This window comes from Ochotona curzoniae, unplaced genomic scaffold, assembly GCF_017591425.1.
Source record: "Ochotona curzoniae isolate NIBS_2020 unplaced genomic scaffold, NIBS_Ocur_1.0 scaffold_3835, whole genome shotgun sequence".
Classification (NCBI taxonomy): domain Eukaryota; kingdom Metazoa; phylum Chordata; class Mammalia; order Lagomorpha; family Ochotonidae; genus Ochotona; species Ochotona curzoniae.
In genome coordinates, this window is record NW_024467114.1 from 26,709,967 (window position 1) to 26,732,921 (window position 22,955).

At 54.7% G+C, this 22,955-nt stretch overlaps 1 protein-coding gene and 1 long non-coding RNA gene across 4 annotated transcripts in view; one reads left to right on the forward strand and one right to left on the reverse strand.

Moving 5' to 3' along the window:
* SNX10 (sorting nexin 10) overlaps positions 1 to 19,381 on the reverse strand; it is a 45,170-nt gene extending 25,789 nt beyond the window's left edge. The window contains exon 1 of one of the 3 annotated variants that reach the window (XM_040965063.1): positions 19,301 to 19,381. The gene's annotated coding sequence lies outside the window, so the exon portion shown is untranslated. Of the gene's footprint in view, positions 1 to 10,444; positions 10,572 to 17,782; positions 17,802 to 19,300 lie in introns of those variants that run through there. The other 2 variants (XM_040965061.1, XM_040965062.1) reach the window with 2 other exon arrangements.
* A 1,509-nt stretch (positions 19,382 to 20,890) lies between these two features.
* On the forward strand, positions 20,891 to 22,250 carry LOC121145892. Its single transcript, XR_005882100.1, has 2 exons — positions 20,891 to 21,360; positions 21,566 to 22,250. It is a non-coding gene; the product is annotated as an uncharacterized LOC121145892 (long non-coding RNA).
* Positions 22,251 to 22,955: the final 705 nt, after the last annotated feature.

Here is a 22,955-nt window from a genome sequence, read left to right on the forward strand (position 1 = left end):
CTGTCTGACACAAAGGGTTTTAATTTCCCCCCAAATGGCTTGCGCTTTTCTGCAGTTCTAACAGGGGCTGCTAACCAGCTTCCAGCAGATGCTGCAGACCAAGTTGAATTAAGGAGATTTTAAACCATTCCAAAACACCACAGGCCCCACCCTGGGAGCTATGGTTTGTGCCCTCCCCACGACCCCAGATCCATGTTGAATTGGATGGACACTGCAGCCATACTGGGAGGTGGCACCTGTTTGGGTGGGCACCCTTTTTATAATCCATGCTGCTGATAAGTCTTGGACCGGCAAGCTTCCCACATCCACACCCAAGCTGTCAGCAGCTTCCTCTTAGCTGGGCGTGGCTTCTCCTTCCCCTTGCCTTGAAACCCTTGGTACTCTGCTGTCCACCGGTTGCTGGAGGACCCCGCCCCCCCACAAACAGCAGCAGGGAAATTCCCACAAGGAAGTGTCCCAAGATGATGCAAGGGGACTGCACTGAGGGAGGGGGGTAGGGGAGCCCACCTATGGATGGCAGCCACTGACCCAGGCCAGGGCAGGCATGACAGAGAGGAATGTCCCACGGAGCCTGGCCAGGGGCTCAGGGAATGGAACTGACCAGGAATTTGGCTGGGGTGGGGGCCGTTTCCTCCCTGCGGCGGATCATACCATCAGTGCTGAGGAATGTTCCAGGGCCAACCTTCCGGCCCTGAGGCCAGCAGGCAGCAGGAGATGTTCCGCTGGACTCCAGGAGGAGCCCGGGGATGGGGATGGTCCCTGCGCTCTCCCAAGGATCAGCTGCCCGACATCAGACATGCTCTCTCCCAGGTCCCAGTGGCCCCTCCACACACCACCCACCAAGGAGTGTCTGGAGCGCAGGAGGGCAGCCAGGTCCTCGCTTTCTGCCAGGGCCTGCTGCTCTGCCATTCCTGAGCTGCATCCTCAGGTTTCTCCCCACTCTGCCACCTGCTCACCCCCACTTTTTATCTTAGCTCCTCCCAGCGGGGGGTCTTTGTCTGGGGAGGATCCAGACAGCATCCATTGGCCTTGCCTTGGCTGAGGTGTCACATCTGGTTACACCTACAGTCTAACTCTCTGCTCACCACCCTGGGGGTCTACTACTGAGCTCATGGCCCCCCTCCACCAGCAGCACCCCACCCCTCAGCCAGCTGATACTCAGCCCTCCCACTTCAACACACCTGGCTTCTCTGCCTGCCTCAGTCTACCCAGATATTCACCCAGGTGCCCTTAGTCCCAGATAACAGGCTGGCCTGTGACGTTGCTTGGGACACTCGCCTCCCCTATTGGCCTGTCTGGATCTGCTCCCAATTCCAGCTTCCTGCCAACATGCAGCAGATGCTGGCTCCAGGACTGGGGGCCCTGCCACCTGTGATGGGACACCTGGACTGAGTTCCCAGCTCCCAGCTTTGCACTGGTCCAGTCTTTTGGGGAGTGAACCAGTGGTTGGCAGAACTCGGTCTGTGTGGGTTATCTCTTGAAATAAATAAAATAAATGGAAAGAAAAAAAGAAGTGTGCTAAATTTTCCCATCTTCGTGACGGGGCCCCTGCCTTTTCCAAGACCTAAGTCCATCAAGTATCGCAGGTCACTAACAACTCCAGCCTCCGCCTCCCCTCGTCTTCCCCTTCTCCCGCTCAGACCCTGTCACCACAGCAGCTGGGCAGCCCTGACTAACTGAGCCCAGAGATATCTGCTAAGGGATTAAGTCCCAGGCACTGCTGTAGACATCAGAGACACGATAAACAGACTCAAGAACAAAACAGACTGCTGAGGAGGCAGCTGACGCTGGACTTGGTGGAGATGACCTGGGTGGACAAGGAGGGCGACACAGGGTGGGGGCAGGGGCAAGACAAAGCCAGTGCAAGGCAGTCAGGGCAAAGTGCAGCCGTGCCAAAGCCCCAAGGCATCACAGCTGACCGGAATCTGGAGTCGGAAGGAAGCCACAGTGGTGGGCAGGGCGTTCAGGGAGGGAAGCTGGGCCTGCTTGTAGGAACCAGTCCACCTGGGCGTGGCCAAGGCTGAAGTTAGCTGTAGCAGGTTCTGGGAAACCGGCTGGAGGGAGTCGGGGTGATGCCCAACAGTGCCGGCTGGGGGTGCTGGCGGCTCAGACGGAGGGGAGGCAGAGGTGCTAGCATGCCGCTAGACCTGTGCCCATCCACTAGAGGACAGGAGAATGGGCACAGGCGGTTTTCAGGAGGAGGGGGTCCACAGCAGGTCCTCAGGAAGCGATCTGGGAGATGGGCTGAAGGGTAAACAGGTGGGTGCCTGAGGCAGTTTGGCACCCTCAGCACAAAAGGCGAGAAGGCTGGCCTCTAAGTGTATCCTTGGTGGGGATGTAAGCGGTGTCACAGCCAGGGGGACATCATGCGGGGATCCCCAGAAGACAGAGTCATGGTCATTTTCTGCTTTAGTCAGCTGGACAATGACCCACCGGCCGCCGCCAAGGTCTTCCCCTCCAACCCACACTGATTCCCTGTGGCTGCCACTCCCCCATCGCGTACACACAAGTCCAGAACTGTGGCCATACCGGCCACCTCCTGGTGGACATCTCCATCCACATGACCTGCCTGGTGCCTCAAACCTGCAGTGCACAAACCAGGCTTCTCCCTGCACCTGCGCGCCGAGGCCACTGTTCTGTACCCTGTGCTGCCTACAGGAACTCACAGAGCCAACACTCACACAGGGGCTCCAACAAGAATTCCAGGAATGCAGACTCCTTACTCTCTCTTTTCCAAACCACCCCTTACAGGCCTCTCCTTACATGCCCCCACAGTGCACTTCTTGTTCTTGGCCTCAAAGGTCACTGGCCATGTACAAGCTCCCATCAAGTCTCTTCTGGACTCTCCTGGCAGTGATGGTGGGGTTTCCCAGAGCCCAGACATACTTAGCAGGTGCTCAGCCAGTGATTTCAAAAAGATACATTGTTTTTAAATGCAAGAGGCAGAAAAAGAGACAAAAAAAAAACCCCACATTAAAACATATCTGCTGCTTCGTTTCCCAAAGCCCACTGCAGCTAGGGTAGGCCAGGCTGAAGTCAGGAGCCAGGGATGTCAATTCACATCTCCCACGTGGGAGGGAGGCAGGGGCCCAGTCACTCGAGCCATAACCTTGTGCTTCCCAAGGCGCACGTGACCAAGAAGCCAGAATCAGAAGCAGAGCCAGGTATTAACGAATAGAAAGATTAAATAGAGGACACCACATGTGCCATGTAGAGACAGGAAGAATGAGGGGGTGTCCAGCCTGACAGAGGAGACAGCTCATCAGGTGACACATGTGGCATCGCAGGGCTGGGGGTGGCAAGCAAGGCCTGCCGCAGGTCCTCAGGCTGTTGGGACCTGCCGTGTCCAAGGCTGCATTCTGGCTGGGCAACTGATTTCCACAGCTGAGTGGCTGCCTGAGGCCTTCACCGCAGTGAGAAGCAGGAGAGGCAGAAGGCATTCGGCCCGGTAGTTAGCACACACTGACTGCAACACCCACACAGACAGGTACCTGCGGGTGAGCCCCAGCTCGGCACCCAACTCCAGCTCCCTGCTACCGCACACCCTAAGAGACGAGAGCTGATGGCTCAAGTAGCCGGCTGAGGTGGACGGCTCTCCCTGCCACCCATGTGAGAGCCCTGGACTAGGTCCCGGCCTCCCGGTTTCCTCCTGGCCCTGCCCAGATCTCTGTGAGCACTGGGAGAGTGAACCGCAGGTAACAACCGGTTCTCTCACTCTCTCAAATAAGTAACAGCTTGGGTTATTGTTTTGTTTTGCCTTCTTTTTTTTTTTTTAAGCATTAGTTAAGCGAGCCCCCCAAAATATACATATTTTCTGATCTCAGAAACTATTTTTAAGTCATTCTTACCGCATGTAATACTGATTTTAATTACATCTGAAATGTAATTTGGGAAGCTAGAAAAACAGAGAAGTAACAAAATGTCAGCCACACGCCGTGTGATCTGAGGCCACACAGGACAGCACCAGCTCACACCTGCTGTCACCGTGTCACTATTAATAGTTCCCTCTGCTTCCCGACACCAGCGCTTTGAAGGGGTATTAAAAACGCCATGATCTAGACTACAAATTGTTTCACTTCCCCTCCCTGTCGCCCACCACTGTACACACCATCGTGATCATGATTTTCATACATTTCCTCACAGCCTTTCTTGCAGATACCTAGCTGTCATTACCATCAGCCTAAGTGTTGTCACAAGCCTCCACGTCTTCCCTGGCTCTCACGACAGCGGCAACATTGTCACCGCACGCCACTGTACTCTTCATCCTCTCCCCCCTGCGCTTGAACACTTCAGGGGCTTCGAGATCATTTCAAGGAAACGCATGTGAGGCCGGGCTCAGAGGATCAGTACAGAACCCGCAAGAGAAATCCCAGTCTTGCCCTGGGGGAGGCAGGCAGCCGTAATCATTAGGCGCAAGCTCGCAAGTCCCTTCTCACGAACAGGGCAGCCCCTGAGCCCTTCTCGGCCACCGCGCACACCTACCTTAGTTCTTCAGGGCCTGGAGCGCAGTGGCTCTCTCCAGCACAATGGGCAGCAGCACGGAGGCCAGGGGCACCACTTGTAGGGCAGACTTAGGATCAGTCACAGCCACACCCCACTGCCCAGCACGCATCAGAGGTTGGCAGCGAGTAACACAGAAATCAACGAAACAACAGCCAGCGAGCGAGCCACTGTGAGATCAGATCCATGTTCAAACCACAAGGCTGGTGTCGAAGGAATCTGTTAGTGATGCCTGCTGCAGCAAAAGGACACAGGGTCTGTGTGGTCTGCTAGTGATGTCTGCCGTGGCCGGAAGGAGGGCAGTCAGCACAGAGCGATGTGTAAGGAGAACGATACGACACATCTGACAAGGGCCACCTCTGGTCTAAGATAAGTCAGCGTCTGATAACATAACCATTTAGCAAACTATCTCTGAGAAAAGCCAATGCCTCGTCTAACCAGTCCTCAGCAGACACAGAGGTGGTGAGGGCAGTGCGGTCAACAGGGAGTGGTCAGCAGGACTCACCTGCCCCAGTATAACCTGGGGCAGTGGTCAGTGCTATACCCGTCCCTGAGAGGATCTGCAGTGCCCGTGGGCAGCCAGGCTGAGCAGAGGAGGACTGACCAGGACGAGGCTCCCCAGGAAGCAGCCACACAACTGAATGGCTCTGACCAAGCCAGCGGCAGTTGCTTCCCAGGCAAGCTCGTCATGCGATGCTGTCACCAGTTCAGGACCCAAAGACCAGCACAGCACCGAGAAGGAGACCCAGGATTGGCTCTGCTCCAGTCCGGACATGACCCACCAGCCTTCTCTGTGACCGCACGTGAGCTGAAGCGAGACTCAGGATCTCCCTCCAGCTGGGAAGGACAAGGCAGCTGGCAGCCACCACTCAGATGCACGCTGGTTTGTATGCTGGCACAGGGACAGCAAAGACCCAGGCCAAAGCGAGGCATGCTGGGGACCAGAGTGTGGAGGTCAGACGCCCACCTCTGCCATTGGAGGAGCGAATCAGCAGACAGATCTCTTGTTCCCTGTCTCTCCCTGCAACTTGAAACACCAAGAACATACCCATGCGCACAGGTGTGCACAGGTGCAGTTATTTACTGTGTTTAGTGTTTTTTTTTTTAATTATTATTGTTTACTGTTATTTAGTGTTCCGGGGTCCTCTTCGGTCCTCTGGCTGAATCAGGAAAGAGCCAATCAGCAGGAAGGGAACGGCCCCGCTCAGTGGCCTTCTGCCTTTCCCTGGCCTCTGCTGCAGCAGGAGGCACAAGTTTTATTCCATTTTGACCGAAAAGTGACACTGACTTTTCAAAGCAGACTTTGCAGTGGAAGGAAAACGAAGCAAGCAGCAGACGGTGGTGCAAGGAACCCTACCCCTGTAAGCAGGCGGGCAGGGCGAGGGCGAGGAGCTGTCCCTCGGGCCTCCAGTCAAGCCGCCTGCCGCAGGCCGTGTGCCATTCGTCCTCCCCTGGCCTCCGAGCACATCTCAGGGGGTTCCTGAAACGATTCACGGCTGAGAAGAACAGCTAACCTGGAAAAAGTAAAGCTGCTGCCACTGGAACTGACGGCCAGAAGTGGCAAGAAGCAGAGAGAAGCAGGACCATTGTTCCGAACGGGAACTCCTCCCGCTTCGCAGACACGCGTAATTTTCTCATGAGATACAAGAAAGCTTGGTCCTCAGGTCTGCACAGTGATACCCAAATGCACAACCATCATCGGGAAAGTTAAGTCCTGAAACTCGCCACTCCACGACCCCCAGACTACTGCCCAGGGGATGGGGCCTCATACCCTGAGCTGCCCCTACAGCCTCCTGACACAGCTGCCAGTTCCACAGACACGTGAATTTGATCATCCTTGGTCAGGCACAGCAGAGCATTCAGAGCTCAGGGGGTCAATGGTCCATTCACCTCTCAGTTCAGGTCCCAACTGAGGCACTCAAGGCCGTGTGACAGCCACTTAACACGAGCCTCACTCAGCTCTTGCACGGGAAGAAAAAGAGAACTTACTTAAAGGACTGCTGTATAGTCAGACTTAATAATACACTTACAGGACTTAGCAAGGACTCAGTGAAAACTAAATTGTGACCAGGGTGGATGCTATGGCCCAACAGGTGACACCCCCTGGCAGGTAATACCTGCCGTCCCATGTCCAAGCACCAGTTCCAGTCCCAGCTCCTTCACTTTGGGTCCAGCTTCCTGCTAACACACTCTAAGAAACAGCAGACAGTAGCTCAAGCACACGGGCCCCTGCCATCCAGATGGGAATCCCAACAGACCAACTGCCTCCTGATTTCCACTTGGCTCAGCCCTGGCTGGTGCGGGCATTGGGACAGTGAATCAGCAGACGCAAAATCTGTCTCTCTATTTGTCCCTGCCTTTCAATTAGATGAAAATAAAATAAACAAACACTAAAGAAATAAAATAGGCTAAGACTGGCCACAGGCTAAATTCATCAAAACAGAAGAACAGAGCAAGCTGGAAGTGACCACGCTACCCCAATACAAAGGTGGGTTAGATAACTGGGTGCACGAATCATCAAATAGTAAGCTCAAGGGAGCAAACCTCCTCCAGGTCTGGGGCCACTTGGGGTTCCTGGGCCTATTCTGAGTTGTCCAGATACCTGTAGATTCAACGAATGAGGGCCTGGCACAATGGCCTAGTGGCTAAATCCTCACCCTGCACCTGCCAGGATCCCATATGGGTGCCAATTCACATCCCAGCTGCTCCACTTCCCATCCAGGCTTCCTTCCTGTGGCCTGGGAAAGCAGTAGAGGAAGGCCCAAAGCCTTGGGACCCTGTAACTATGTGGGAGACCCAGAAGAAGCTCCTGGCTCCTGGCTTCAAAATTGGAACTCAGCTCCAACCACTGCAGCCACTTGGGGAGTGAATCAGTGCATGCAAGATCAAGATCTTTATCTCTCCTTCTCTCTGTAAATCTGCCTTTCCGATTATATATATATATATATATACACACATACAGCAGCCCGATTATATATATATATATATATACACACACATATATATATATCTTTTTAAAAATATTAAAAAATAAAATGAGTGAATGAATGATTAAACAAACGGAGAAAAACTTTCAGGAAATCATGCAGCAACTTAGGGCACAGTCAGAACAATGTGTAAGGGCGGGCCTCAGCATGTGGACGCTACCATGACGGCTGATCATCTTGAAGGCTGGGACGACGCTGAGCCCAAGATCTCCCTTGGGCCCCAAGCCCAACAGAGGGGCATCTTCACAGTCAAGGATGGCAACACGAGGCCTTCTGGCCTCATGTCATCCCTGGTCTGGCTCAGTGACACTGCGGCTCTTGACCACTTGCCCACTTTTCACTTCTGCATCCTTATCTCCGAGACAGAAGCTAATTTCCATATCACCGCTGTGGGCAACAGAAAAGCGAACATATGAAAAGCCCCTAGAAGAAAGCCGGGTCAAAATGAACATGCTATGTACTACTTGCTGCTGTTGATGATTGATGCTGGGCTAAAAAAAGAAATCAAAAAGGAACAAAGATCTAAAAATACCACCTGAAACCTTGGAGCGACCAGAGGCAACAGGGGAGATGCTTCAGGCTGCTGGGGTGGGGCTTCTTAGATCAGACCCCCCAGAGCACTGGAGGAAGAGCCAAAAATAGATCAATAAGATTTCACCAAGTGCCGAGCAAAGGGAGCAACAGGGTCAAGAGACAACTCACACAACAGGGAAAAACACTCGCAAGCCTGGCCTTTGCCACGGGAATTAACAGATGTAACAGGAGCGCAGCACATACACAATGCAACAGCATTTTTTCAAAGAATCTACACAATCCAGTTTCAAAAAGGGCAGTATTATCTAAACAGACATTTTCTAAAGGGAGACATATACAAGTGACCAGTGAGTACAGGAGGAAAATGCTCATCATTATCTCCCAGAAATGCCAATCAGAGCCATAATGGGCATCACCTCCTTCAGACCGGCCATTATCGAAGACAAAAAGTGGCAAGTGCTGGCCAGGAAGTGGGTACAGAAAAGGGAACCCTTCTGTGGGTTGGGAGTGTGAGTAAAGTTATTGTGGAAGATAACAAGGAAGTTGCTCAAAAAAAGAGAAATAGACCTGCCACCCAGTCCAACAGTCCCATCCCTGGGCATCTGCCCAAGGCGAGGGAGAGACGGCAGTACCCCCATGTGGACTGCAGTGCTGCCTCCAGCAGCCAAGGACTGCTCACAACCTATATGTCAGGAGGAACAGGGGGCCCTATGTTACATGAAATAATCCCACCAGACAGAGACCCCGCGTGATCACTCCCACAGGCAATGCAGAAAGTGTTGGTTTCAGGCAACCCAAAACCCAGAGGCCAGCAAGGTCTATGGTTTAGGCGGAGAGAAAGAGCAGGTGCGGTCCTGCAGCAAAGCAGGGACCCCAGGGGTGGCTGTGTACTGGGGTCTCCCTGCTGGGACACAAGCGGCCTGCGGGGTGGCGTCTGTGCCCCCTCAGGAATGAGCCCAGTGACTATGGGCCACAGCCGATGCAGAGGTCAAGATCTAGAGCTTTCTGTGCCCTTGCCCCCTTCCTGTAGGCCAATGCCTACAGGGGAGCAAGGACAAGGAGATGACACCCTTGACCCACTGTGCCCAGTCCTGGCCCTGGGATTCCCCACAGTGTCAGGCTGTGCTCAGATAATCTGAAATGATGGAATTCTGAGCCACCCTTCTTCCCTTTTGAAAAAGGAAAGTATATCACTTTTTGACCTTTTGGCTAAGATCAAGTGTGAAAGGGAAAGTATAGCAACAGAGAATGAGAAAAGAGATTTTCCATTGAACGTTTCACTTACCCCTCAACAGCCTGGTCTGGCCAGCAGAAAGCCAAGAGCCAGCAGCCAGGACCTCCATCTTGGCTTCCCATCCATCCCCTACTGTCTCTAAGCTCCTAACCAGACAGAGCAGCGGGGACTGGAACCAGGCACTCTGAGCAGAAGCTTGGCCTCTTGCTCGACACCTGCCCAGAATATGCTTCTTAAGCTACACCAAGAATGTCAAACTATCATGGCTGTGGCAAAATCGTCTTCCACGGTCTTCCTGTTTTAGGGATAACGTTAGGCAGGTGGGTTGCAATGGCATATTTTAAACCCAATCCCCAAACCTCAAATTTAGAAGCTTCAATTCTATTTTTAGAAAATAGTAACTCCTCTCAAAATGTTCTTCCAAAGGGAAAAACATAAACTCACTTGCTACTGCATTTGTATCACAAATACAATAAATAAATAAATGCAAACTGTATTTGTATTGTCTTTCAGTTTAAGAACCCGATGGGGAAAAAAAAAAGTTATAAGGACATGATGGGACAAATTGGGGTATTTTCAGGCAGACCTATTAAACAACATATTAAGTTTAGTATCTTGGATGTTTTAGCAGATAATGGTTTTCTAGCAAAAAGTTTTGGTTCCTGGATCTGACTCCTGTAAACAGACACTCCCTCGGACAGGCCCAGGGGTCTGCGGGTGCATCGCCGCTCCTCCTTGCTCCATTTTGTTAGAATCGTTTTTCAAACCCATCTCCCTCTGGAGTGTTCTTCCTTGAGTCCTTCCTCTGCCAAGAGTTCCTGCTTCCCATTCCCTGCCTCCTGTATCTTTTTTTTTTTTTTTTTAAATACGGTAAGCAGAGTCACATGCCATTCAACAGGTTCATTCCTTGACCTCAGTTCCGAAAGCGAAAGCAACCAGTGGTAAAGGAGCTTTATAGATCCCAAAGCTATCTAATCTCAGCCCTTCTTCACCGCTCAGGGCCAAGAGGAACAGCTCAGGGGGTCCCCAGCAGTCTGATTTAAGGCAGGCAGGCGACCCCACATCACACAGTCACCACAGGAAAATACAGAATGAACAACAGCCAGAAAGCCTGTAAGAAGACAGCTCACACTTCAGAAGCACAGCCAGGGACACGCGGGGTCCATCCAGCATGAAGACCACCCCATACCTGCCAGAATTCAGGTCCTTCACGGCTCGGGGGTGAAGAGCCTCCTCTGTCTGATCAGCGGCAGCATTTCATAACTTTTTCATTTTTTTTTTTTTTTCAGGCACAAGTGCCTGGTGCCCTTAAGGGGAAGGAAGGGGTGGAGACTAGCGGCTGGGGGAGGAGCACTGGGATAAGCATTTCCTAAAGCTTCAAACTCATCCCACACCTGTGCTATTTAACTCTTTGTACACCAGCACAAACCCTAAAAGAACCTGTTCAGAGACCAAGACACCAAGATCCATGCTCAGCACTGCCAAGGGCAGGAAGGCAGGCACCCTGGGCAGCAACAGCGTGCTCGTGGGATGCAGGAGGCGCAGTTGCCTGCGAGATGAAGTTGTAAGAGCACTAAGAAATCTCAAAGGGCAGATCTTCCCTGCGGTGCCTGAGAGGCAGCTCCGGCTCCCCTGGGGGATGGGCCTGGTGATTTGTTGGGGGGTGATTCACCTGCCATGGGCAGTAGGCAGGGAGTATAGCTGGGGGCTGAAATGTTATCAAGGATGCTTGGGAGGGGACACTGGGGGAGCAGACTTGAGTCAGGTCTCAGAAGTCAAGCTCCTCCAACACCCCACACCTGATGAACATCCTTATTCCACTCCCTGCCATTGGGCCCCCACTCGGGCTCCCAGCATGTGGGGCCGACCCTCTTTAGCCAAGCTACCAAGGCCACCATCCTCTGTTGGTCTGCTTCCCCCTCCAGACTCCCATCACTCAGAGCCCCTCCTCTGCCTCTCCACAGAGGCCCTGCTGCCTCCTTCTGCCTCCCTCAGCTGTCCACTCAGGCAGAACCCACACAGAAAACATCCATGCAGCCCCCAGCACCACCCGCACCTGAGCCAAGCACTACATCCCAGGACAGCCCACAGTGACCCCATGCAGAGGCCATGGGACAGCCCTCCCTCTCCACTCAGCACTGTGGAGGCTGTGCCTCTGGGAGCAGGTGCACCCGTGGTTCCTTGCAGCAGCCCCATGGGTGGGCTCTCCTGGACTCCTACACGTGGTCTCTGCAGAGCTGCAGAGGGCACTGAAGAACACACTCTGCACACAGGATTTCTGAGTGTGGCAGGAGCCTGTGTGTTCAGCCCACAGACCTAGGCCAGGCGCCCTCTGTGGGCAACTGGCCCACACTGGTGGAGGCTGCCCTCCCACAGCCTCCCTGCCTCAGGCTGCAGCATCCTGCTGAGACAGGTGTGAGGAGGTCAGTCTCCATGGGTGCTAACTGTACTGGCTCACTCGCACATGTGCTCAAGCACTGCTCATGTGTTTATCGGTCACAGACTTCTTTCTTGGGGGTTGTTGGCTCATGATCTTTGGGCTATGTTCCCAGAATTCTTGCTCTTTTCCTGACTTCTGGTTCTTTCTGTATTAGGGAAATGAGTCTAGCATCTATAACCATTAAATACAGCTCTCTGGTTTGCAAGCTCTCTTGTGTGCATGGTGGTGGGGCTTCTCGAGTCTGCATCACACTCAGAGTCATACCAATAATCTGACTCGTCCATATCGGAGGCCTGACAGCTGTAGACCGGAGAAGCTCTGCTCTGCGGTCAGGGGCTGCATCCTGGCTGCAACGTGCAAGACTTGGGTCTCTCTCTGTGAAAGCCCTTTGCTCGTGTTTCCATAGCACTCGGTGAAGCTGGCATGGCAAGCCTGCCTTTATCAGAGAGGTGAAGCTGCTGCCCCAAGCCCTACCACAGGGTACAGAGGCACACTGGGGCTTGTGGAGGCCGGAAGCTGCTGTTTCGTCTCCCTACTCTGCCTTCCTCTACGTTCCTCAAAGGACAACATCCATACGCAGGAAAACAAAGGACAGCTCGGGGGTCGTTTGCAGCCAACCTCAGAAAATCAGTGACTCTGTTTCCCAGGTGAACTCAGTATTTCTGCAGCAGGCCACCAAGTGATCCAATTAAACTGTGACTCATCCTCCGATCTCAGAGCCAGTGTGCTCGGCAGCTGACAGGAGCCCATGTCCCCAGAGTGTGCCTTAAGCACACTGCACATTTTGATTGAGAAGTAAGAGGGGCACACAGTCCCAGATCCCGGACTCTCACGTCCTCCTGACCCGGAGTAGGTGGGGAAGGCGAGGCACAGTGGGTTACACACACGTGACACCCGCACCGCACGGCAGTCTCTCCACCTGCCCCTGGGTGCACAGATCATGGGGAAGCCGCCGCTGCTCCAGGGTTATGCTTATCACCACTTGGGACACCTACATCGCATATCACAGTGCCTGCTTCTGGTCCTGGCCCTGCCACCTACGCTTCCTGGAAGGTAGCAGGTGACCCTTGACACTTACACAGGAGCCCCAGATGCACCTGCCAGCTCCCTCCTCAGCCTGGCCCAGCCCTGAATACGATGGGCCTTTGGAAGCTGGACCAATAGATGGACAATTTCTCTACACCTGTTTGTCTGCTGGCCTTTCAAATAAAAATGAATAAAAATTGAAAATAAACAAAACCACTGGTTCAGGGGACAAGGGTTGCATCCAGACAAGCCCTGCAGGTCTCCAGCCATCCCCTCTGCCTAACTCCTCCACACAGCTCAGCGAGTACACGGCAGCAGCCAAGTCAGACCCTCAACGTCCTATCCCAGGTGTTGGGCACTCTCTGTTCCCTAGGACTCTACCCTTGCCCACCTGTGCCACCCCAGCTCACCAAGACGGCTTCCCCACATCCCTCAGATCTTTGTCTACAAGCCTCCTCCTCTAAGAGGCCTTCCCTGACCACCCCCAAAGCAGTTTCCCTTTTGAATGTCTCTTTAGACTTTATGACCATAACATTTCACCTTTGAAACTATTTGTTTCTTTACTGTCTGTCTGCACCAAAGTCCCCTGACGACAGGGACCGTGTCCAGATTCTCTTCTCTGTGTCACAATAAATAAATCTTAAAAAAATAAAAAATAAACAACAGCAGGATTGGAGCCTAAAGTGCCACCCAGGCTCGGGGTGAGGAGGAGGCACCAGTGCAGGTTTGGGGCTATAACAAAAGCACCACCGCCACACTGAAGGAGACCCGGGCAGCAGGCAGCGCCTCCGTGTGCGGTGGGGCACTGGGAGTGGACGACCTCCAGACAACCTTTTCAGTCTGTTTTGCTGTGACCTACCTCTCTGCTCTTAAGAGCGAAAAAAAAAAAAGAACAGGAAGAACTTGGCCCCAGAGTTCAGTGCAAAAAGGGAGCCCAGGATGACTCACAAGAGCAGGTGACAGAAGACTGGAGTCACCAGCAGGAGGCTGCACAGGAGGCCTGAGTGCAGGGGGCAGGCAGATACCAGGGGAGTGAAGCTGGGAGCAAGCTGGGACAAGACACGCACACACAGATGGGCTGGGACTACTAGACACACTTACAGAGACGGGCTGGGACCACCAGGACACGCATACACGGACCGGCTGGGACCACCCCTGGACGTCCAAGCCTGGCCAGGTTTCTCAGCCCAAGGTGACACACACACAATTCTTTGAGAAGTGGAGGAAATGTCCTAGTAATTCTTAAAACTTGCCTTGCGGAAGTACCAAGTGTAATCCCTGAGCCTTAGACATGAGTCAGCCTGCAGGCTCTATTGGCAAAGTTCTCAAAACAGCAAACAGTTTCTCCAAGATTTCCTCACCTTCAGGGAAATGAGCCAAATGCAGACAACACCTGTATCTGGTCCACAGTCACTAGGAGTCATCCTGTGGATTTCCCAGCCAGGGAACTTCTCTGGACATCTGACCGCCTGAGGACAGGCTTACTGGCTCAGGCTCCCAGTTATCCATACTGAGACCTGGAGCCCAGAGATGGGATCACATGCCTCCAAAGCAGAGCTGACCTGTAGGTGTGGCGGGGACAGCCCAGGTTCCCCAGCACCTCTCAAGCCCACACAACAGAAAGAAAAGAGGAACTAACTATACTGCAACACGCTTCTGTACTACGACTCACGCTTTTGTGGGTGTTTTCATTAGTGACTTCAGACCATATCGGCTCCTATAGGCACGGCCCTTAGCCCTTGCTGGACAGGGCTATGTAAGCCCAAGAGGAACTAGGAAGTCCCCACAGCAACAGGTGGGAAAGCCTGAAGAAGTGATGAGATGGGGGATAAGAAGCCCAGGAGCACCCAGGAGGCAGCCAGAAGCCAGGAACGCTGCGCAAGGGCTGAGGCCAAGATGAATGGGAGGGGACGCAGTGGGTGAGTCAGCCCTCCCAGGAGCAGGAGCCCCCACAACACCCAGCTTCCAGGAGCACGTGCCTTGATCCCCTACAGCAATACAGTGTGTCTGCTCTGTTTAACACCACACAGGGGTGCACTGGGCTCACTTCACAATCTACACATGGCACCTAGATCCTCTGGCACCAGGGCAGACATAACCAAGCCCAGTGACAACTCTGCTGGCCTCACCCCACAACACCACCACCCCCTTGAGGTCCCAGCCCCCATCCCGCAAGCAGTCTAACTTGTGTGCTCTGATCCCACTCCAACCCTTTGTCCCAGGCAGTTGAGACACCAGGTAGGACTTGAAGAGGAAGACAACAGTCAGGTCCCAGCTTCCTTTCAGGAAATGATCCCTCTGGGGTAACCTGGATGGAGGTGGGCAGAGGGGAACGATAAAGAACAGCCGCTGCTGTGAAAGTGCGTGCTGGCGGCCTGGGTCTGGGGGCCGAGAGAGAATATGGCAGAAGTGACAGAGTCACTGAGATGGCTCTGACTGGGTGAGGACAAGGTTTCCAGGTGGATTCACTGGCACCCTGGGCATTTATTCAGACGGGGAAGTGGCTGCTGGGACAGCGGGGCACAGGGGAGAAGTGATCAGGAGGGAAAACCTCTCGCTCCATGGTAGCTGCCTCTGTAAGACTGTCCCATGCGCTGGGAACTCTTCCTGAGTCTGCATTCACTGTCCACACAGGCGCCCTACGATGCTGCGGGAGGGAAGAGGAAGAACCAGGGTGCCAACTGGATTCATGTGGGGCGGGTTCATCACCACCTCTGCACCACACAAGAGCAAGAGACCCATGCCCAGCTGCATCTGGGATCTGCAGAATTACAAATCCTGGGGCCCAGCTCCCTGCTGGAAGAATCTAGGGAGGGGTGGAGGGTGTGTGTGTGTGTGTGTGTGTGTGTGTGTGTGTGTGCATAAATGTTCAAAAGCCCCAGATTTAGGGAGAGACAGTGCAGTCAAGCAAAAGGACCCAGGACAGGGCCTGGGGAGCTACTGACAGCAGGATTCAGGGCCAAGTTGGAGGACCAGGCCCGGGATGCAGCACACGTGGCCAGAGAAGGGAGGCATCACCACAGGGACAGGGATTTAATAACAGTCCAGGAAGAGGCCCTGAGAGTCGGCAACCAAACGCAAAAGAGTAAGCAACGCCTCCACCTGCCACATCTGCTCCATGTGAGTGACAGTTCAGATCCCGGCAGATCCACTTCCCACTCCTTGTTCAGGTGCCTGGGAAAGCAGCTGAGAATGGCTCAGGTGCTTGGGCCCCTGCACTCACGCAGAAGACCAGGAGAAAGATCGAGGCTCCTGGCTTTTGCTTAGTCCAGTTGTGGCCATGAATCAGTAAATACAAGATTCTCTGTCTCTTCTTCTTTCTCTCTCTGTCTTCAGATAAAATTTTTAGAAAATCTTGTGCCTGTTGAGACAGATACATTGCCCCAAGTCCAGAAAGACCACCCTATAGGGGCCTAGGGGATGGGCGTCAAGGGCCAGAAACCCTTGAGGCCAAAAGACAAGGGACATTTGGGTTCCGACTGGCCAGTCCTTGCCAGCTGCCTCTGACCACATTCAACCCCTTACAGAGAGCCCCACATAGCTGAAGGCACTTCAGAGGGTCCCTTTTCCTGATAACCCAGACACAGCCAAAGCACAAAGAGTTCAACTGGCAAGGACACTGCCAACTGTGAAGTGAATCCCCCATCAGGCCTTTGCAGAGCCTCCGGGTGGCCACGCCCCGTGCACGCAGCTGAGGCCGCATCCTTCTGCTGAGAAGAGAAATCCAGGGGTTCCTTCTGACCTCCCTTCCTTTTGGGGTACCCCCTTCTCTTTCCTCATGGGCACCTGAGGAGTGAACCAGCACTCCCCCTCTGCCTTTCAACCTTGTCTTCAAAAGGTGGGACTCAGCTGAAGAAAAGCCTCCTGGCCGACTAGGCCTCCTGCTTGGAGCACCAGCTTTGGCTGGCAGATAGCCTCACACCTCAGAGACACGAGTTACACAGAAACTCAGACCTCGGGGACTCGTGCTTAAACCCACAGATCTCTCTCTGCCAAAACATACCAACACCACCATTCGACCAAGAGGTTCTACTTAGAGCTGCCTGGGCCTCCGATTCCCTCATCTCCCAGACGGTTCTGGTTTTGCTGGTGGGAGTCTTACAAAGCTGAATCACGGAGAAGTGACCGAGCTACCGAAGACAGCAGGCGCCCGGACAGGCGCTGCCAGCAGGTTCTGCTGGGCTCAGGTGGGCAGCGGCAGCCTGAAGTGAGAATGGAGTCTTTGCCAACCCCTTCTGTTCTAACCTGACATGGCTCGTTCCCCAGGGTAGCATCAGGTGAAATGGAAAACAAGACCGGATGTGAGGAGACTGGTGTGAGTGAAGTTCCCATTCTCTTCCAGGTGGGTGTCTCAGCTGCAGGGAGGCAAGATTACGGGGGCGGGGGGGTGGAAGGGGATCCTGGCACACACTGCATCCTAAAGAATTACTGGCTGCTGTAGCTAGTCAGCATGAATGCACTGGGCTGAATTTAACAAAAGTCATAAGCAGCTTAGTGCTCCCAGACGTAAATTGATGATGTAACAGGATCTGCACCCCAAGTCTGTTTGGGGCATCATGACATGGCCACACAAAGCCCCTCCCAATGCCTGGCCCCCGGCAGCCCTCCATCAACATCCGCTGTTGGAGTTAGCAATTCTAGGGGTCTTGGGGGGGCTGTCAATTTTAAAGATTTCTTAAGAGGGCTTCTATTTGTAGGCTTACTGCCCAAATGCCTGCTATGTCCCAGGACTGATTCCAAGAACAGAACCTTCCCAGGGGACAGAAAACCACGCACCTGAGCCATTCTTGCTGCCTTTCAGAGTCTGGACAAGAAGCAAGGGAACTGGGACCAAATGCAGATGCCCCAATATGCAGCTGCAAAGTCAAAGGTCCACCTCACCCCCGTCTTATTTCTGAATAAAACAACACTCACCCAAAAGATGGTTGAGCTATCTACCAACCACACCTGGGCCAACTTGGTCTCAGAGGGTATGAAACCACCACCAGGTCTCACCTGGCCATATGCCAGCACATCCTCCTGTTTCAACAGCCTGTGGGCAGCCTAAGAGCTAATCCATACCTACTGCATGACCAAGAGAACGGTGCTGCGGGCTAACGCTCCTGCATCCGGGCATTCTCCACGGAGTCCACCACAACCTCAGCCAGAACTCTTCCTGGATCAGGTTCAGAAACCAAAGCTTGGGCGAGCTGGCCCTGCGTGCAGCCAGTTCTCTGCCTGTCACCAGCCCCTGACACCAGAGGTTCTCCAGAAGTTTCCACGTCCCTACCCTATGGATGAAGCAGCAAAGTAAATCCCTGAAATGAGAGCAGCACAACAGCAGGGCTGGGAAGACAGCAGCCAGGGGGCCCCAGGGCAGGCCCAGTGCCATGCCACACGTGGCCCTAGATGCCTGCAGCTGATGGGGAAACATCCAGGAGTAAAGGTTTACACTAGAATTCCAGCTGAGCAGGGTGCAGGGGGAGGTGGGGACTCTGGGGGAGAGGCTGCTCTGCGGGAGGACACACCCACTCCCTCCTGCCCTGGGAAGCCTGAGCAAGCCCCATGGCCCACACCCAGTCTTCCCCAGGCAGTTGGGAGCCACCCAGGGAAGGAACCGGCCTGTCTGCTGCTGCTTGGGGCGGTGGGCTCAGTGCTCCTCTGGAGATTGGAGGGCCTCCCTGTCTATTTTGGGCGCCTGTTAAGTGCATCACGTGACAGTCCCAGCAGCCAATGTCAAGTCCACTTTTCAGAAAAATAAACCCCCCCTCCACTGGCCCCAAGCTTCACCTGTGGCGCCCAGGCCCAGGCTGTCCCCTTCCCAAGCACAGCCCACTGCTCTGAGAGGAGAGGAAGGAGGCCTTGGAACCCAGCCCTGGGTCTCCAGCTCTGCCGGGTTCGCGGGAGGAGGGAGGGGAGAGAGGGAAGGGGAAGGGGGAGTCAGACCCCCAGGCCTCTTTCTGCTCCCATTTGGGCTGACACCTCCCTCCCCAGGCTTTGGTTACCCACTTTGCAACACTGAAAGGCTAACGGAGGCCATGTGCTGCTCCTGGCATCTCATTTTTCCTAGGTGCACCCGCGTCTCTGGAACAGGTGAATCACGTGGTGTGACTACCCCTCGGTGATCCCCCACCACTCTGGCAGTCTGAAGCTGCCACTGGTCACCCTCCACCCCACCCCGGGATGGCTTCTAAGGCCGCACCTCTCTATCCCGCAGTTTGAAAAGAACCTGATGCCATCCTCCAACCCCATCCTCCCCACCCCCTACTTTCAATTCCCACACCACACTTCCCTAAATTCCCAACGCGCTCGCCGCTGCACCGGGTGGGGGGTTGGGAAGCCAGGATTTTTTCTGGAACCCAGATTTTCCCCCACCCTCCCACCCCCTGCCCCACCCTCTTCCGGGGCGCCGTTCCAAGCAAACCCTGGATTCATACAACCCAGCCCCCACCCCAGACAACCGGTTCGGTCTTTCTGGAGGCCCCTCACCTCAGCGGTGAGGGGAGAGGCAGCGCGTCGGTTCCAAGTCGGGACCCCCAGGGGCTGACACCTGCTCGCAGCGACCCCGCGTGCAGTCCTCACCGTGACTGTGTCACTTACCGACGGAGCCGGAGAAGCGCAGGCCTGGAGCAGGTGACGCGCACGGAGTTTGCTGACTCAAAGGCGCGGCGGCGGCGAGCGCCCAGCAACGCACGCGAGCGCAGCCCCGCACGCCCCGCGCACGTAACGGCCCCGCGCGTGGCGCCGCCCGCGGCCCGGGTACCGCCTCTCCCGCCGCGCGCGCCGCTGACCGTTACGCGGAGCCTGCGTCCTTCTTCCCCAACAGTCGGATTGGGATGCTGAAACGAAAGTTGGGCGAGCCGAAATCCCGCCAGAGCCGGAACCCTGGTGGGCGCGGGGAGAGGTGAGTCAGCCAGGTAGGTGCTCCCTGGAGGGAACTGAGGGGGGGGGAGGGTTCTGCTTGTGGCCTGGGAAGGTCCACTTTTCTGTTTGGGGTTTTTGAGAAATTAATATTGGAGGAGAAAGCTAAGAGAACCTGAGGAGGCCTGAATCGCCAAAGTATTTCTGCAGGGGCCCCTTGGGCGAATCTGCCCCTGGATGTGAGGAGAGGGAAGGACCCCGTGGCTGGCGCAGCCTCCTCCTTGTTTTCCCAGGCGTCGCAGCTGGAAAGCCCCCACGTCCATGTGTTCACAGACAGGGTCCACTGGCTTAGGGTGTCCCCGGATAAGGACTCCCCAGCGGTGCTAGGAGGAAAGCTTACTAACCCCAGGGGCAGTTAGACACCAGGAGCTCCCTGAAAACACGACCACACGAGGAGCAGTTTACCTGGGCTTCTCCAGCAGAGGGTGTTGGGGGGGGCGGGTGACCAAGGCCAGCCAGGGAGCCCCCACCCCCATCCCTGCTCACACGGGGAGCGACATACCTGTTAAAAGTTCAGAAAATGGCGGCCCTCTCCTCCCTTGGGTGGAGAACTTAAGGTTAGGAGGAAAGCTCCGCCAACTGGTCTCTTGCGGCTTCAATGGCTCCCTGTTTGCAGCGTCCGAGTTGCTGTGAGATCAGTGTGACCCACTGAGCTCTCCTGTGAAAAGCCAGCGTGGGCTGGTTGACTTCTCTGTCCCCTGTCCCTGTTCTCCCCTCACCCTTGCCCTTTGGCTACCAAATGCCCCCTGAGTTTCAATCCTACTTCTTGAGGGGTAAAACAGGTAGTCATGCTTCTGTAACTGCTTCCTGCTGAACCAGGGACAAGATGAAGACAGAAGTAGCTATGACCTCCCGGTCAGGCATTTGGAGGAAGCCTGCCTGACACGCGTTCAGTGTGGGGTCCTTCAGAGGAGTGGCTCGGCCAGAGGGTTCAATTGAGTTGCTGTGTTCTCTGTGAGTGGTCAGCAGAGGCAGACGGGGTTCAGCGGCTCCCGAAGAATCAGCAGAGAGCAGGCACCACCTGCCCTAACGGTGTGTTTTCTTGTCCCCAGTTTCCACATGTTGGCAGGTGAAGGGACCCGCCTAAACTGGAAGGAAACACAAACAGGCAGACACGAGGCGGAGGCACCAGGGAAGACCTTAAAGCAGTTTTTGCAGCTGTCTTGGCAGAGCTTAGCTGAGGTTAGAGAGAAGGTCTTGCTGTATCGGGTAATTCTATCCGCCAGCTTTGGACCCAAAACCTGCTCATTTATCACTTTGTCCAGTCACAAGCAAACCAAATCCTAGGAGAATTTTTCTTGGCAGACTTTATTTAAGAGAGACAGAAATCACCCATCTGCCTGGCTCACTCCTGAACTGCACTAGGCCACAGCCCACAGCTGGGACACTCATGCATATCTAAAACATGGGTGGCAGGGACCCAGGGCTGTGAGCCCTCCTGTGCTGTCTCCCCAGTGTAGGCGGGCAGGAAGGAGAAGAGCTGGGACTGGCACAAAGGCATCCCCATGTGGTCCGTGGGTGTCCGCCACAGCCTCTGAACTCCTTTTCCAAATCCCCCACCCTCTGAAGGCTTTACCACTTAGGACGTCAACTTCTTCCAGAAACTTCGTCAGCCTCCTGCTTACTGGCGTAAAGAGACAGAAGCATCTGGTTTAGTGGCCAGTGTGTGGGTGCCTTGTCCAGTGGTGGAGATGCTGGACCTGCCCTGAATTGCAACATTGCACATGCTTTCAACTAAGGTAGGTGAGGTGACCCAGGGCAGACAGGTGGGACCTCCACTCTGACCTCCTTGGGCAGCCCCATGGATGAGTTGCAAGGATTGAGAGGGCATTTCGCTAGGGCTGGAGAGGTGGGGGTAGGAGTTCGGATTCTGGAGGGAAGCTGGTGGGAAGCTGAGACAAGTTGGGTGGGGCATTGACAGGGGTCTTCGATTGTCTCTAACAGATTCAGGAACAAGTCCGGCCACCATTTTGGAGAAGTACAAAGATCATAGGAGTTTCCAGTAGAGCTCTTCCTGGGCATGCATTGGCTGCCAACGCCGCCATTCCGTCCTTATGCAGTTGTGGGAAAAGTGTCCCACCCCCAGCACTGAACCTGTGTCAGTGTCCTCCCCAAGAGCCTGTCACTTACCCGAGGTCCCACAGGAACCTGCTGTGTTGGTAACAGCAGAGGTGGGGCCTGCGGGGCCCCACATAGACCGTTGCCTATCTGGGACAATGGAGCTGTGAAGCCACAGCTGAAGCAAAGCCAGGGCTGAGGAACCAGGGCCCTGACTTCCGAGAAACAGCCATGCTAGAGTTGCATTTGCCCCCCCCTTGTTCATCAAGCACACGACTGAGGATATCTTGGGGACCTCAGTGCCCCAAGTGACTTGGGCTATGAAAGGACAGGATGTGCTTCCGAGCACTGGGACCAGTGTAACCACAGCTATGAACAATACAATTGCATGGAGAGAAGATAGGGCACTGGTCCCATGCCCATACCCAACTCCCGCAGCACCCCGCACCACCCAGTGCCAGACCTGCCCTTTACCTCGCGGTGACTATATATTTCTCCAAATGCTGTCCCATTTCTCCCATCTCTGCCTTGTTTTCCATGTTCATTAATAAAATGTAGCTTTTTCACCTGGCAAGAAGTGTACAGTTCAGCAAACTGAGAGACCCCCAGGCCGTGACTTTGCCACCCTACTGTGCACTAGGGGCCCCGAATCCAAAGGACTGGATCATCACGACTGCCCCCTCCCTACGGGGCAGAAGCACAGCTGTCCGTCTCCTCTCTGGGAGCAGTGGCTGCTGCAAAGGCCAAGGAAGACAACGAACAGGGAGACGCTGCCACAGGCTGGGCACAGATGCCTTGTGGTCAGGGCCAGGGACTCTGAGGTCAGACAACAGCCTCAGTGTCATCCTCTGTGAAATGGGACTGCAGCCCTGGCCACAAGCACAATGAGGACAGAGAATGTGACACTGCACCTCCCTGCACACACTGGGAGGCCCCAGCTCCCAGGATGGGGGTGCCCAGGATAGGGGAGCTCTCTTCCACTGAGAACACAGCCTTCTAGGTGTGGGGACCATGGCACCAGAGCCATCACAGTGCCTGTCCGTGTACTCACCAACGGGACACTGGCAGAAGCCCAATCGTGCAGGCAGATGTCCAAGGCATAGGAGAGGAAGTGGGCCGGGTCTGTGACCTCCATGGGACCCTATGCTGCCCAACGTCCAGACAGATGCCGGTGACACCCGTGACTGTGACTGCTCCCTTCGCTGAGTCCCTGGGAGCTGCGGGGTGCCTGGCTAGACCCTGGGCACCACAGCTCAGCCTTGAAGAGGCCACTGCT